This window comes from Ovis canadensis, chromosome 14 (assembly GCF_042477335.2).
Source record: "Ovis canadensis isolate MfBH-ARS-UI-01 breed Bighorn chromosome 14, ARS-UI_OviCan_v2, whole genome shotgun sequence".
NCBI classification, from domain to species: domain Eukaryota; kingdom Metazoa; phylum Chordata; class Mammalia; order Artiodactyla; family Bovidae; genus Ovis; species Ovis canadensis.
The window spans coordinates 58,265,982-58,280,188 of record NC_091258.1 but is presented as its reverse complement, the minus strand read 5'-3'; the positions used below and the strand labels follow the sequence as shown (position 1 = coordinate 58,280,188).

At 44.8% G+C, this 14,207-nt stretch overlaps 1 non-coding gene across 1 annotated transcript; it reads left to right on the top strand.

Annotated features, from left to right (window-relative positions):
- Positions 1 to 13,404: 13,404 nt before the first annotated feature.
- Positions 13,405 to 13,513, top strand: LOC138419886 (U6 spliceosomal RNA). Its single transcript, XR_011249137.1, has one exon. It is a non-coding gene; the product is annotated as a U6 spliceosomal RNA (small nuclear RNA).
- Positions 13,514 to 14,207: the final 694 nt, after the last annotated feature.

Below are 14,207 nucleotides of genomic sequence, written 5' to 3'. Positions count from 1 at the left end.
GCTGGGAAAGATTGAAGGCAAGAGGAGAAGGGGATGACAGAGGATGAGGTGGTTGGATGGCATCACCAACTCGACGGACATGAGTTTGAGCGAAACTTGGGAGTTGGTGATGGACAGGGAAGCCTGGCGTGCTGCAGTCCATGGGCTAGCAAAGAGTCAGACATGACTGAGCAACTGAACTGAACTGATAAAAAGGAACACATTTGACTCAGTTCTAATGAGGTGGACGAACCTGGAGTCTATCATTCAGAGTCAAGTAGGCCAGAAAGAGAAATATAAATATCGTATACTGACACATATACACAGACTCTAGAAAGATTGTACTGATGAATTAATTTTCAGGACAGCAATGGAGAAACCGACATAGAAAACAGACTTGTGGACACAGGAGGAGGAGAGGAGGGAGAAGGTGAATGTATGGAGAGAGTAATGGAAACTTACATTACCATATGTAAAATAGATAGCCAATGGGAATCTGCTGTATGACTCAGGGAACTCAAACAGGGGCTCTGTGACAATCTAGAAGGGTGGAGTGGTGAGGGAGATAGGAGGGAGTTTCGGGAGGGAGGCGACATGGGTGAACCTATGGCTGATTCTTGTTGATGTTATGACAGAAAACTACAAAATCCTGTAAAGCAACCATCCTTCAATTAAAAAAAATTAAAAAACAAACAAACAAACAAAAAGCCCTAGTGCACCTAAACAAAACTAAAATAATGTGGGAGAAGAGACAACCATTCCTTACTGAAACATCTCTAGTTACACAGATAGATTATCCCCTTCAGGAGGGAAAACTTACTGCTCTGCACTCCCCGAGCATGGGCTAGACTCAGTAACTCATTTCCAAAGAAAACAGGAGGAGAGGAGAAGGTTGGAAAACAGTGCAGATCTGACAAACATAACATTAATCAACAATCAAATATGACATATCCAGTGGTAAGACACACAGCTGTCACATGTACCCAGATTAAGAAGACAAGCAGGGGGCTTCAGCTCTGTGTTGTCTTTCACAAAACCCAAAGTCTGAGGCCTCCTCTGTGCTGTGCTCAGAGTTATAAGTTATGTTTGACTCTTTGTGACCCCAAGGACTATAACCTGAGAGGCTCTTTTGTCTGTGGGATTCACCAGACAAGGATACTGGAGTGGGCTACCATTTCCTCCACTCTACATTACAAGAACAATAGCAGACAGACTCAGCTTGGAGGGCCTTCTACCATCCCTGACCAGTCCTTCTCAGACCTCCCAAAGCCATGACAGACCAGGAGAGAATGAGCAGTTCCACAGAGCAGAGGACACTGGGGACACATGACAATGAATGCAGTGTGTGTAGATCATGTATTGCATCCTGGAATCCAAAGACACATTAATGGACAATCTGGTGAAATCCAAATCCTCACATATTGTGAGGTTGAGTTATTACTAATGCTCCAAGGTTGTCTGTCAGTTTTGACAAATATTTTCAACTATTCTATAAATCCAAAATTGTTCCAAATAAAATTTTATTGAAAAACAACTTGATACAGAGAGCTCAACCTGGTAATCTGTGACAACCTAGAAAGGTGGGATTGGGTGGAAGGTGGGGGAAGATTCAAGAGGCAGGAAACATGTACGCTCATGGCTGAGTCATGTTGTATGGCAGAAGTCAACACAAATTCAAAATACATTTTAAAAAACAACCTGTATTGGGAAAGGTTTACATCAGGTGAATCCTCCATTGATGCTACCCAGCTTCTCACTCTGATGTCACTAAATGTCCCCACCACTCAGAGATGTGTCAGAGGACTCTATGGCACCCTTGAAGGGGCACTGGGCTGGATACATAGCAGCCACCTGTATTACTCAGCACTCCAAGCCCTGACTTCTCTCCTCACAGAGCTGTGGATGGCACTGGGGGCAGTGTCTTCTGAAGGACAGGAGGCATGGGACCCATGGGCAGGGGTCTCACCACATGGAAGTCCTGCCACCATAGACAAAGAGCCAGCATGTGCAGCCTGGGCCTTGGGGTGTTCACCTTCCTGCCCAGGAACCTCTGAGACACATCTGCAGTCACCTGAGCCCCTCGTGGGGTGACCTTCAGAGAGGTGGCCCCCAGGCAATAGGAGTCATGGTGAGCAGGGGCTGCACGGTGGTCAGCTGACACTGCAGCTCAGTACTTGGTGTCTCTTTGCCAAGAGCAGTTACCGGATGTGAATCCTATATGGCATAGGGTTCTGACTGTGGTCACACCTTGTGTCCCAACTCAGCAAACTTTAATCCACTACAGGTGACTCAGGCAAAGGCCAGTCAGGTGCCTCTAGCAAAAAGCTACTTGATTCTGACTTATCAAACATTTTAAATCTTTACCTTATTTATTTTCTCTCAGGCAATACTTATAAGCACATCTATAGTAAATAGAACTAAAAATATTCTTGTTTATCAACTCCAGAGAAATGGAATATTCCTGCCATTATTCTAACAAACACTGTGCAACCTCTACCGAATGGTGGGCCCTCCCCTAGTCCTGAGATACAGCAGCACACAGCACAGCTCTCGCTCTCCTGCAGCCCTTCATCACCCAAGAGGGAGTGAAAGACAGTGACCCCACAGGAAGAAGCGCTCTGGGTGAAGATGAAGCAGGGGGAGAAGACAAAGGGCTGTCAGGGGAGGAGAGGGCAGATTGCTTTGATAATAGGGCTCAATAGTTGGGGGAAATCTGTGCCCTGTGATACTTGAAGATATCTGAGGATGAGGCATCACACCACCACAGGAGCAAGAGCCTTCCAGGCCAGGAGGCCTCTATGTGCTAAGGCCCTGCTGCAGGAGCACACTTGGTCAGGTCAAGAAGCAGAAAAGAGGCATTCAGGGAGGAGAGAAAGGTAGGTGTATGTTCATAGAGGCAGCAGCAGCACAGGGCTGGTTGTGCAACTGGCCCAAAGATTGTGGCCTAGAAGGGGTTTGGCTTTTCCTCAAGTGGGAGATCTGGAGAGGAGACTCAAGGGTCAAAAGACAGTACAGAGACACCCAAGGGTCAAAAGAGGTTGCAGAAAACAGATGGACCTAAGAACTATCATACTGAGAAAGACATATTAAGTCATATTAAGTCAGACAAAGAAGCAGAAATAACTTACGACATCTCATATATGTGGAATCTAAAAAGACACGATATAAATGAACTTATTTGCAAAACAGAAAGAGACTGATGGACTTAGAGAATGAACTTACAATTGCCAGCAGGAATGATGAGGGTAAGGCATGGTTAGGGAGTTTGGGTTGGACAAGTACACACTACTATATTTAAAATGGATAAGGATGGCACACCATGATCAAGTTGGGTTTATCTAATGGATGCAAGGATTCTTCAATGTATGTAAACCAATCATTGTATTGTACCAAACATCATATTAACAAATATAAAAAATTTTATTTTTAAATTGAAGGATAACTGCTTTATAGAATTTCATTGTTTTCTGTCAAATCAACATGAATCAGCCATGATATACTCTACAGATGTAGAAAAAGCTTTTGACAGAATTCATCACCCATTTATGATAAGAACTCTCCAGAAAATCAGCATAGAAGGAACTTACCTGAACGTGACAAAGGCCGTGTATGATAAACCCACAGGAAACATTATTTTCAATGGTGAAAAACTGAAAGCATTCATTCTAAGATCAGGAACAAGATAAGGGTGCCCACATTGACCACTATTACCCAATAGTTTTGGAAATCCTAGCAATGGCATTCGGAGGTGAAATCAAAATAAAAGTAATCCAGATTGGAAAAGAAAAATAAAACTCTCACTGTTTGCAGATGATATGGTACCATACACAGAAAACCCTAAAAATACTATCAAAAAATTAACAGACCTAATCAGTAATTTAGTAATGTCACAGGATACAAAATCAATACACAAGAATCTTCTGTATTCCTGTACACTAACAATGAATACTCAGAAAGAGAAATTAAGGAATCAATCCCATTCACCATTGACATAAAAAGCATAAAATACCTAGCAATAAACCTACCTAAGGAGACAAAAGAACTCTGTAGAGAAAACTATAAGACACTGATGAAAGAAATCAGAGATGACATAAACAGATGGAGAGATATACCATGTTCTTGGAAGGGAAGAATCAAAATTGTGAAAATGATTATACTACAGAAAGCAATCTACAGAGTCAATGCAATTCCTATCATAGTACCAATTGCATTTTTCACAGAACTAGAACAAAAAATTTCAAAATTCATATGGAAACATGAAAGACCTCTTATAGTCAAAGCAATCTTGAGAAAGGAGAATGAAGCTGGAAGAATCAATCTTCCTGATTTCAGACTATACTACAATGCTACACTCATCAAGACAATATGGTACAGGCAGAAATAGAAAAATATAGAACAATGGATCAAGATAAAAGCCCAGAAATAAACCCACACACCTATGGGCAGCTTATCTCTGACAAGGGAGGCAAGACTATACAATGGAGAAATAGCCTCTTCAATAAGTGATGTTAGGGAAATTGCACAGCAATGTGTATTATAGAAGAATGAAGTTAGAACACTGCCTAGCACCATACACAAAGATAAACCCAAAATGGATTAAAAGCCTAAATGGAAGACCAGAAACTATAAAACTCTTAGAGGAAAACACAGGCAGAAAACTCTTTGACATAAACTGTAGTATGATCCTCTATGACTCACCTCCTAGAGTAACATAAATAAAAACAAAAATTAACAAATGGGAACCACTTAAGTGGTCAAAAGCTTTTTCTCAGCAAAGGAAACCATAAACAAGATGAAAAGGAAACCCTCAGAATGTGATAGAATAATTGCAAATGAAGCAACTGACAAAGGATTAATCCCCCAAATATACAAGCACTCATTTAGCTCAACATCGGAAAATCAAACAACGTAATCAAAAAATGGGCAGAAGATCTAAATAGACATTTCTCCAAAAAAGACATACTAAAAATTAATCAATGCGTGAAAAAATGCTCAACATCACTCAATATTAGATAAATGCAAAACTACAATGAGATATCACTTCACACCAGTCAGAATGATCATCATCAAAAAATCTACAAAAAATCTGGAGAACATGTGGAGAAAAGGGAAACCTCTTGTGCTGTTTGTGGCAATGTAAATTGATATAGTCACTATGGAGAACACTATAGAGAATCCTTGAAAAATTATCAATGAAACTATCACATGACCCAACAATCCCACTACTAGGCACATACATTGACAAAATCATAATTGGAAAAGTCACATGTACTCCAATGTTCACTGCAGCACTATTTACAATACCTAGTACGTGGAAGCCACCTAGATGTCCATTGGCAGATACAAGGATAAAGAAGTTGTGGTGTATATATACGCAATGGAATACTACTCGGCCATAGAAAGGAACACATCTGAGTTATAATGAGGTGGATGAAACTAGAGTCCATTATACAGAGTGAAGCAAGTCAGAAAAACAAATATTACGTACTAATGCACACATATAAAATCTAGAAAATGGAACTGATGAACCTATTTGCTGGGCAGGAATAGAGACTGAGACATAGAGAAAAGACTTGTGGACACAAGGAGGGAGAGAGTGTGATGAACTGTAAAAGTAGCATTGAAATACATACATTGCTGCTGCTGCTGCTGCTGCTAAGTCGCTTCAGTCGTGTCTGACTGTGCAACCCCATTGACAGCAGCCCACCAGCCTCCCCCTTCCCTGGGATTCTCCAGGCAAGAACACTGGAGTGGGTTGCCATTTCCTTCTCCAATGCATGAAAGTGAAAAGTAAAAGTGAAGTTGCTCAGTCGTGTCCGACTCTTAGCGACTCCATGGACTGCAGCCTACCAGGCTCCTCCGTCCATGGGATTTTCCAGGCAAGAGTACTGGAGTGGGGTGCCATTGCCTTCTCCGAATACATATATTACCATGTGTAAATAGATAGCTAATGGGAAGTTGTTGTGTAGAGCAGGGAGTGCATCCTGGTGCTCTGGGAAAACTTAGGGGAGTAGAATGGGGTGGTCAGGTGGGAGAAAGGTTCAAAAGGGAAGAGACAAGTGTTTACCTATGACTGATTCATGTTGATGTACGGTAAAAACCAACACACATTGTAAAGCATTTACCTGTCAATAAAAAAATCAATAAATTTTAGAGAAATAAAATAGATAACCAATGAGGACCAACTCTAAAAGCAAAGGGAACACAGCTCAATCCTGGATGGGAGAGGAGTTTGGGGAAAAAAAGGATGGTTGTGTATATACATATGGCTGAGCCCCTTTGCACTCCACCTGAAACGATCATAACACTGTAAATCGGTTATACTCCAATATAAAGTTTAATTTAAAAGAAAAAAGAAGAATGAAACTAGATCACTTTCTAACACCGCACACAAAAATAAACTCAAAATGGATTAAAGATCTAAATGTAAGATCAGAAACTATAAAACTCCTAGAGAAGAACATAGGCAAAACACTCTCAGACATACATCACAGCAGGATCCTCTATGATCCACCTCCCAGAATTCTGGAAATAAAAGCAAAAATAAACAAATGGGATCTAATTAAAATTAAAAGCTTCTGCACAACAAAGGAAAATATAAGCAAGGTGAAAAGACAGCCTTCTGAATGGGAGAAAATAATAGCAAATGAAGCAACTGACAAACAACTAATCTCAAAAATATACAAGCAACTTATGCAGCTCAATTCCAGAAAAATAAACGACCCAATCAAAAAATGGGCCAAAGAACTAAATAGACATTTCTCCAAAGAAGACATATGGATGGCTAACAAACACATGAAAAGATGCTCAACATCACTCATTATTAGAGAAATGCAAATCAAAACCACAATGAGGTACCACTTCACACCAGTCAGAATGGCTGCGATCCAAAAATCTGCAAGCAATAAATGCTGGAGAGGGTGTGGAGAAAAGGGAACCCTCCTACACTGTTGGTGGGAATGCAAACTAGTACAGCCACTATGGAGAACAGTGTGGAGATTCCTTAAAAAATTGCAAATAGAACTGCCTTATGACCCAGCAATCCCACTGCTGGGCATACACACCGAGGAAACCAGAATGGAAAGAGACACATGTACCCCAATGTTCATCGCAGCACTGTTTATAATAGCCAGGACATGGAAACAACCTAGATGTCCATCAGCAGATGAATGGCTAAGAAAGCTGTGGTACATATACACAATGGAGTATTACTCAGCCGTTAAAAAGAATTCATTTGAATCAGTTCTGATGAGATGGATGAAACTGGAGCCGATTATACAGAGTGAAGTAAGCCAGAAAGAAAAACACCAATACAGTATACTAACACATATATATGGAATTTAGGAAGATGGCAATGACAACCCTGTATGCAAGACAGGAAAAAAGACACAGATGTGTATAACGGACTTTTGGACTCAGAGGGAGAGGGAGAGGGTGGGATGATTTGGGAGAATGGCATTCTAACATGTATACTATCATGTAAGAATTGAATCACCAGTCTATGTCTGACGCAGGATACAGCATGCTTGGGGCTGGTGCATGGGGATGACCCAGCGAGATGTTATGGGGAGGGCGGTGGGAGGGGGGTTCATGTTTGGGAACGCATGTAAGAATTAAAGATTTTAAAATTTAAAAAAATAAAAAACTAAAAAAAAAAAATAGCCAGGAAAAAAAAAAAGAATAGAAAAGAATAGAAAAAAGATGTTGCAAACAATATTGCAGTGTAGAATGGGGTGCTATTAAAGTTGCCAGGTAGTAGGACCTGGCCAAGAGAAAAACAGAAATTTCTGGGCCAGCACATAGAAGAAGTTTCCAGGCTCCAGATACTGATTCAGGGAAGTGGCCCAACAAAGGCCACTGACAAGATGAAGGACATGGTGACAATAGCAGGACAGGAGCCACCAGAGTGTGACCAGGGGCTCAGGGCTTGTGCTCTGGCCTACCTGGCACAAACCCCTGTGAGACGGTTCACTAATCACTGATCTAACTGTAAACTGCTAATGTCCACACGATCCTGTCTTCAAGGTCACATATTGTACTGACAGGCTACCACTGGCCATCATTCAGGAGGCATGATTTGGGAGCATTTTTGTCCTTTTTGTCAACCTGGGGATTTTCAGTTGTTAAGCTTCCTGAGTCAGCTGCCCCTCCCACAGAGCCCTCCAGTGGGGAGGAGGCTGAGCCAGCGCCCTCTGTGGACTCAAGCACTAGAATCTTGCCAACACACACAGCTCCTTCTGTGCAGCCCGGGCACCTTCACATTGTGGCCTGGCATATCTCCTGAAAAAAGCAAGCATGCAACACAGTCCCCTGGGGTGAGGACAAGCACAGGTATAAAAGGGCTCCAGGTGAGTAGGGAGCACCTGCCACTGGCACCATGACGCGGGCTGGAGCTCTCCTGCTGCTCTGCGCTGCCTTACTCCTCATCGTGGGTGGAAGTGAGTGGCTGCGACCTGGGCTCCCCAAGGGTTCCGACATCTTCCCAGGGCAGCACTGAGCATGTTGGGAGCAGGAAGGGAATAGGGTGTTCTGATGAGTGCCTTACAGGGAGTGTCCCCATATCTTTCTGTTTCAGAGTGTGATGACATCTGCCCAGCCTTGAGGGACACAGTTGACCTGTTCATATCAGGAAGCCATGAGGCCTATATTGAACAAGTTGAAAAGTATAACCAAAACCCTGATGTACTGGAAACTGCCAATACCCTGAAGAGCTGTGTTGATGAGAACTTGACACCACAGGATAAGCAGGATGCTTTGAGCGCTCTGGTGAGTCAAACTGTGTGTGAATGTGCCTGTGTGGGGCGGGGGTGTCAGGGGTCTGCTCAGGCCACTGGGAAGTGGAGGGCATCATTTCCTCTACACCCTGGCTCTTCCCCAGGAACCTGGAAGCAAAAAGAACCTCATGAATGAGCAGGTAGAGAGGAAGTGGCCAACACCCAAAATGTGGGAAAGGTTTCTGCAGGAAAACTCAGTTCAGCCCTGGAGCTCTTGAGCTGGCCCTGACTGGGCTCTGCATGGTCACAGGCCTGGGACCCTCCAGGTCCTCCTGACTCTGTGACATCACCTGCCTTTGGAGGTAGGCCCTCAGCACTGGCCTCCCTGACTGCAGCCTCTCCAGCACAGGAATCTGACTCTTCTGTAGTCCATTCACATTGAGTCCTTCCCTTTTCCAAACATCAGTTCTTTCCCTAGTGCTTCAAGTCCCTACTCCACCCCATCTAACACCCACATTTGTCCTAGTTCCCTGGACTCAACAGATTTCACATGCCTAAAAGAGGTAGCTGCTTCCAAAAGCTGCCCTCCTACCCTCCCCAGGCCTGGGATGCCCAGAGTCGAGGATCAGTCAATGCCCAAGGTCAATCCTCTCTCTGCTGCCCTAGAGATGGTGGGAACAAGCAGCTGCTTCAGCTCTAAGTGTCCAAGGGCCAGAGGGAGGAAGCAGATAGGGATCAGCTCATCCCTGGAGACTCCCAGGTGTCACTCCAGAGTCCTGCCAGGTGGTCCTCAGCAGTCCCCCACTGTATCCCAGAAGACTGCCTACAGCCTTCCAGGGAAACCCCACAATCTCTGTTCCATTGGAGGAACCTCACTGGGAAGTATTCACCTTTACCTGCTCACATCCAGAGGCCTCCCTCCAAACAACTTGCAGGCCCTTCCCCTTGTTCAGTGCAGCTAATTGTCACATCCACCCCTGAGGCCTCACCAGATTTCTGTACCTTCTCTTACAGAATAAAATCTATTCAAGTTCTCTCTGCTGATGGAAACATCCCTGCCAGGAACCCAAGGAAGCCACTCGCCTGATCCCTAAGTAGAGTTAGCAACCTGCCACATCTAGGTGTCTGATTATAGAGGATTCCAGCAATAAAAAGCCCTGCAATCCACAGGAGAGTGCTTACTCACTGGAGATGGGGCTTTGCGGGTGCGGGAGAGGACATGGCCACAGTGGAGACCACCAGTGTGCCTTCCCACTGCAGCTGGATTTCAGTGCTGTCAGATGCTCCTCCACAGATTCAGCAGGTGGGGGCATGGGTAATGATCATTACATCAGCCAGAGTGTCGATCATTTCTGCCATCAAGATCCACAGGTCACATGCATCACCCACCAAATTTTATTCCTCCCAGCAACCTTGAGGAGTAGGAGTAATCATCCTTATCTGACAGGGGAGAATCTGAGGCTCAGAGTGGGTAAGAGACATAACTTTCCCCACTCATCCATGCTGGGGAGACGAGCTCAGCTACCTCCCCCTGTGACTGTGCACATATTACAGTCCTTTGGGCTGTTGCCATTTATAAAATCGAACCACCTCCAATCTTCAAGGCTGGGGAGAGGACAAAATAAAATAACAGGTGAGAAGGACCCCTGTCTTAAGTGCCTGAAGGAGAGGAAGAACAAAGGGTCAAGTTTCACATGCTGAACTCTGTCACTCCTTGGGTCTCAGCTGATCCTAATGCCAACCCCCATTGTGGACTCAGCTGCTTCCACATCCAGGGTGAGCTGGGTCTCACCCTCAGAGTGAACGTTTAGGGGCCTGGAGATTCTCGTTCCTCCTGTGTCTCTGCTACCTGTCCACGAACCAGGCCCCACACTCACGCTGTCTGATTCTTCTTCACCTGACCCCACTCCCTCTCTAAGAGCGTCTTCCCACCCAACAGCTCCCCTCCAGAAAAGAGTCTGCTGGGCTTACCCCACAAGGCTGGGTCTAAGACAGGGAATCTCTAAGGTCCTCATGGTGAGGAGGCTTAGGACAGGTCCCCAAGGTGATCCAGAGCTGCTGCTTCTCCCTGCGGAGGGGACCCTGGGGGATGCGGGGGAGGTCTCCTTGCCCCGGGTGACATTGGGCCCTTGTCTCCGTCCACCACTCCACCCCCACCAGGCTCTGGCTGAGGGTGCTTCTAAGATGGAGACCTGTCTCTGTGGGAGCTAAGGTGAGTTCAACAGGTGTAAGCAGGTCCTGGCGCAGGGACCCTTCTCATCTGACCCAGGATGTGTATTCCACCTCCACCTCCACTTAACAGACATAAAAGCTCCAGGCCTTCTGAAAGGACAGTTGCCACCCCTATGAGTTAGGTGCTCCTTACAATGTCTTGAATATAGACTCACCCTGCTCTGCAGTGAGTGTATAGATGTTATAGGGATCCATCCAAGGATGTGGCAAAAACGAGTGAGGGGTAGTTGGTCCTTCTGGGACAGAGAGAGTCTGTTTCTTGGCTCTCAGCTGCACAGAACTCCTGGGGCTGCTGGGGAGACACGTCCATATTGCCCATTGCCCCCTCCCCTCTCCCTGCCTTCCTCCAATCTACAGCACCCTTATCTAATCTGAGTTAGTAGAAAAGGCAACATCTGATTTCTCCCAAATCCTTTCTGTCTGACATCCAAAACCTCAGATGGGTGGGAAGGTAACTATCAAAAACCTGTGACTATGGATCTCTGATTCTCATATGACTTCCCTCTGAGATCATAGACGCCCCACCTCGCCTCTACCTAGGCCAACCTGAGTTCACCTGCAGCTGTGGGATAATCCCCCACTGCTGACACTCCCCTCCTCAAACACCAGCATCTGCCCTTTCAGCTTGGTGGATTTCTCCAGCACTGGGGAGCTTGCTGAACAAAGCTCAGTAGAAAGTGTGGGGATTCATGCTCACAGGGCAACCCTCAGACACTACAGACCCCAGCCTCCTTGATTGCTGGTGTGTCTCCTCAGAGGTGAGCTCCACACTCTCTTTTAAAGGCCTCCTGGGGCCTTGAGCCCCACCTGCTCACCCCCGTGGCCTTTCTCACTTGGGTGTTCACTGTCCTTAGTTCCTCACTTCAGCACCTGACATCACCTCTCTATTTACCTACATACCCCCAAGTCCCTGTCTGGGTCTCCTTTGTTGGGGACACAAAGTCTCATGGTGTCCTATGTCCATCTGCCCATTAATTAAGAAGAATTCAGTGGAAGATGCTCAGTGAAGGCAGCAGGAGGAAGGGAGAAGGATACCATATTTGAAGCTTCAGAGGCATCATCACCCTACACAGAGAACAGGAACCCTGATGCAGGAGGGAGATGCTCTCTAGCCATGTATTTATCTAAGGACCTTGCACTGAGATATTCTCAAACTGCCCTGAAACGGTGTTTGGGGGTGCACTTCCTACCCAGCCCATAGGAATCTATTGGGGATTCCAGGCAGGACATATTGCCCCATCGATCAAGACCTGGTAGCCAGAAAGTCAGAGAGAGAGATGGGCACAAGCTCTGAGTGCCAAGACAGGGCAACAGTACTGAGACAAGCCCCCCAAAAGGAGAAGTCCAGAATCAGGCAATAGTTGAGGATAGGGCTTGCCTTCATGATTCCAATGAAGACTGGCATAGATACACCCACTGCTTCTGTGTTGCCATCATACTTGGAAGTTTCCTTCTGATTTCCTTTTGAAAAATATTCGACTACATTTACTACAGTTCCAGTGGTATAATGTATCTCTTCTCATCCTTAGACTGGCAATACTCATGGACTCAGAACATAGGATACCCAGTCAGGGCATCAAACCCAGTCATCTGAAGCCTTGCACATGGAAGGACAGATGCTCTCTTAGGTGCCCCAAGAGGGACTCCACAGGAAGGCACAGAGCTCAGCAGATCCTGAGGGGTACTCAGCACAGGAAAGAGTTAACAGAGGTGCTCAGCACAGAAAAGAGTTGACAGAAACACATCTTCCATTCAGAGGACACTGTAGAAAATATACGGATGGATTAATCTTGTCCGTTCCTAGATTACTGAGGTAACTGCTAAATGACTACTTTGCTAGATAAATAGGTCCCACTTGTAAAGTTTGCAGGGCTGCACACAGCTTCATGCATGTGGGCACCAAGGACACAGAAATTGGCATGGGCAACACAGCATAGTCAGGTGAACAGGCCCTACTGATAATAGCAGGACCAGCCCAGATTCACATCATCACTGCTTCTACCACAAAGGCAGCTCTGAGCAGACACACAGGGCTGGCCCAGACTCAGGAGCATCTTCCACACTCAATCCATGAGGGGTAAGCTTATTCTACACTCTTGCAGAAGAAGCATGGAAGGAATATACTAAATCAGACAGATACCTAAACCATTTGGACTAATGATCTGTGAGGAAAAATAAAGAGCAAGGGATAAGACTACTGAGGAAGCCCCTAAGTAAGACAGACCTTGATGGGACTTCCCTGGTTTTCTAGTGGTTAAGAATCCACTTTCAATTCAGGGGACGCTGGTTTGATCCCTGGTTGTGGAATGCCACATGCTGTGGGGCAGCTAAAACCTGTGCGCCATAACTAGAGTGAAGCCTACGCACTGCAACAAAAGCTCCCGTAAACTGCCACAAAAAGATCCCTTGTGCCACAACTAAGACCAAACAGAGCTGAAAATAAATAACTAAATAGCTATTTAAAAAAAAGAGAGAGAGAGAGTGCTTGCATCAGCCACACATATACTAAAACTGCAACAATACAGAGTAGCTTAGCATGGCCCCTGAACAAGGATGACAAATAAATCTGTGAAGAATTCCATATTTTTTATGTGTAAAATAGACATCTAGCAGGAAGCTACTATATAGCACAGGGAGCCCAGCCTGGCACTCTCTGATGACCTAGAGGGGTGGAACTGGTGATGGTGGGGGGAGGTTCAAGAGGTAGGAGATATATATATGTGTGTAGGCAAGAATACTGGAGTGGATTGCCATGCCCTTCTCCAGATGCATGTGTATATGTATACACACACACACACACACATATACACATGCACACACATAACTAATGAAGTGTAAAACAAAAACCATATATATATTTTAAAGCTTATTTTATTCTAATGCAAACATAGCCTAGTATTACAAGTATATATAGTAAACTGCATAAATACAACCACGCAGAACCCTTAGAGGTCTTCCCAGAACAGACGACTCCCTACCATGTCTTCCACATGCCTCTTGTCTGTAGAAAACCCTGTCTCCCAAGTTCCAAAGAGTATATTTATAATCAGAGATGTGAGAAAATGCAGAGAAAAAGAAAAAAAGTCAAGCAAGACAATATAATAGTAGTGTAGCCATTCAACAATTAGATAAAGTCAAAGACCTTCTGTAACTCCTCAAGGGCTATACATAGTATTCTGAGCCATACCCTTGGAGCTGTTTTTTTTTTAAAATATACATTTATTTATTTTAATTGGAGGCGAATTACTTTACAATATTGTATTGGTTTTGCCATACATCAAC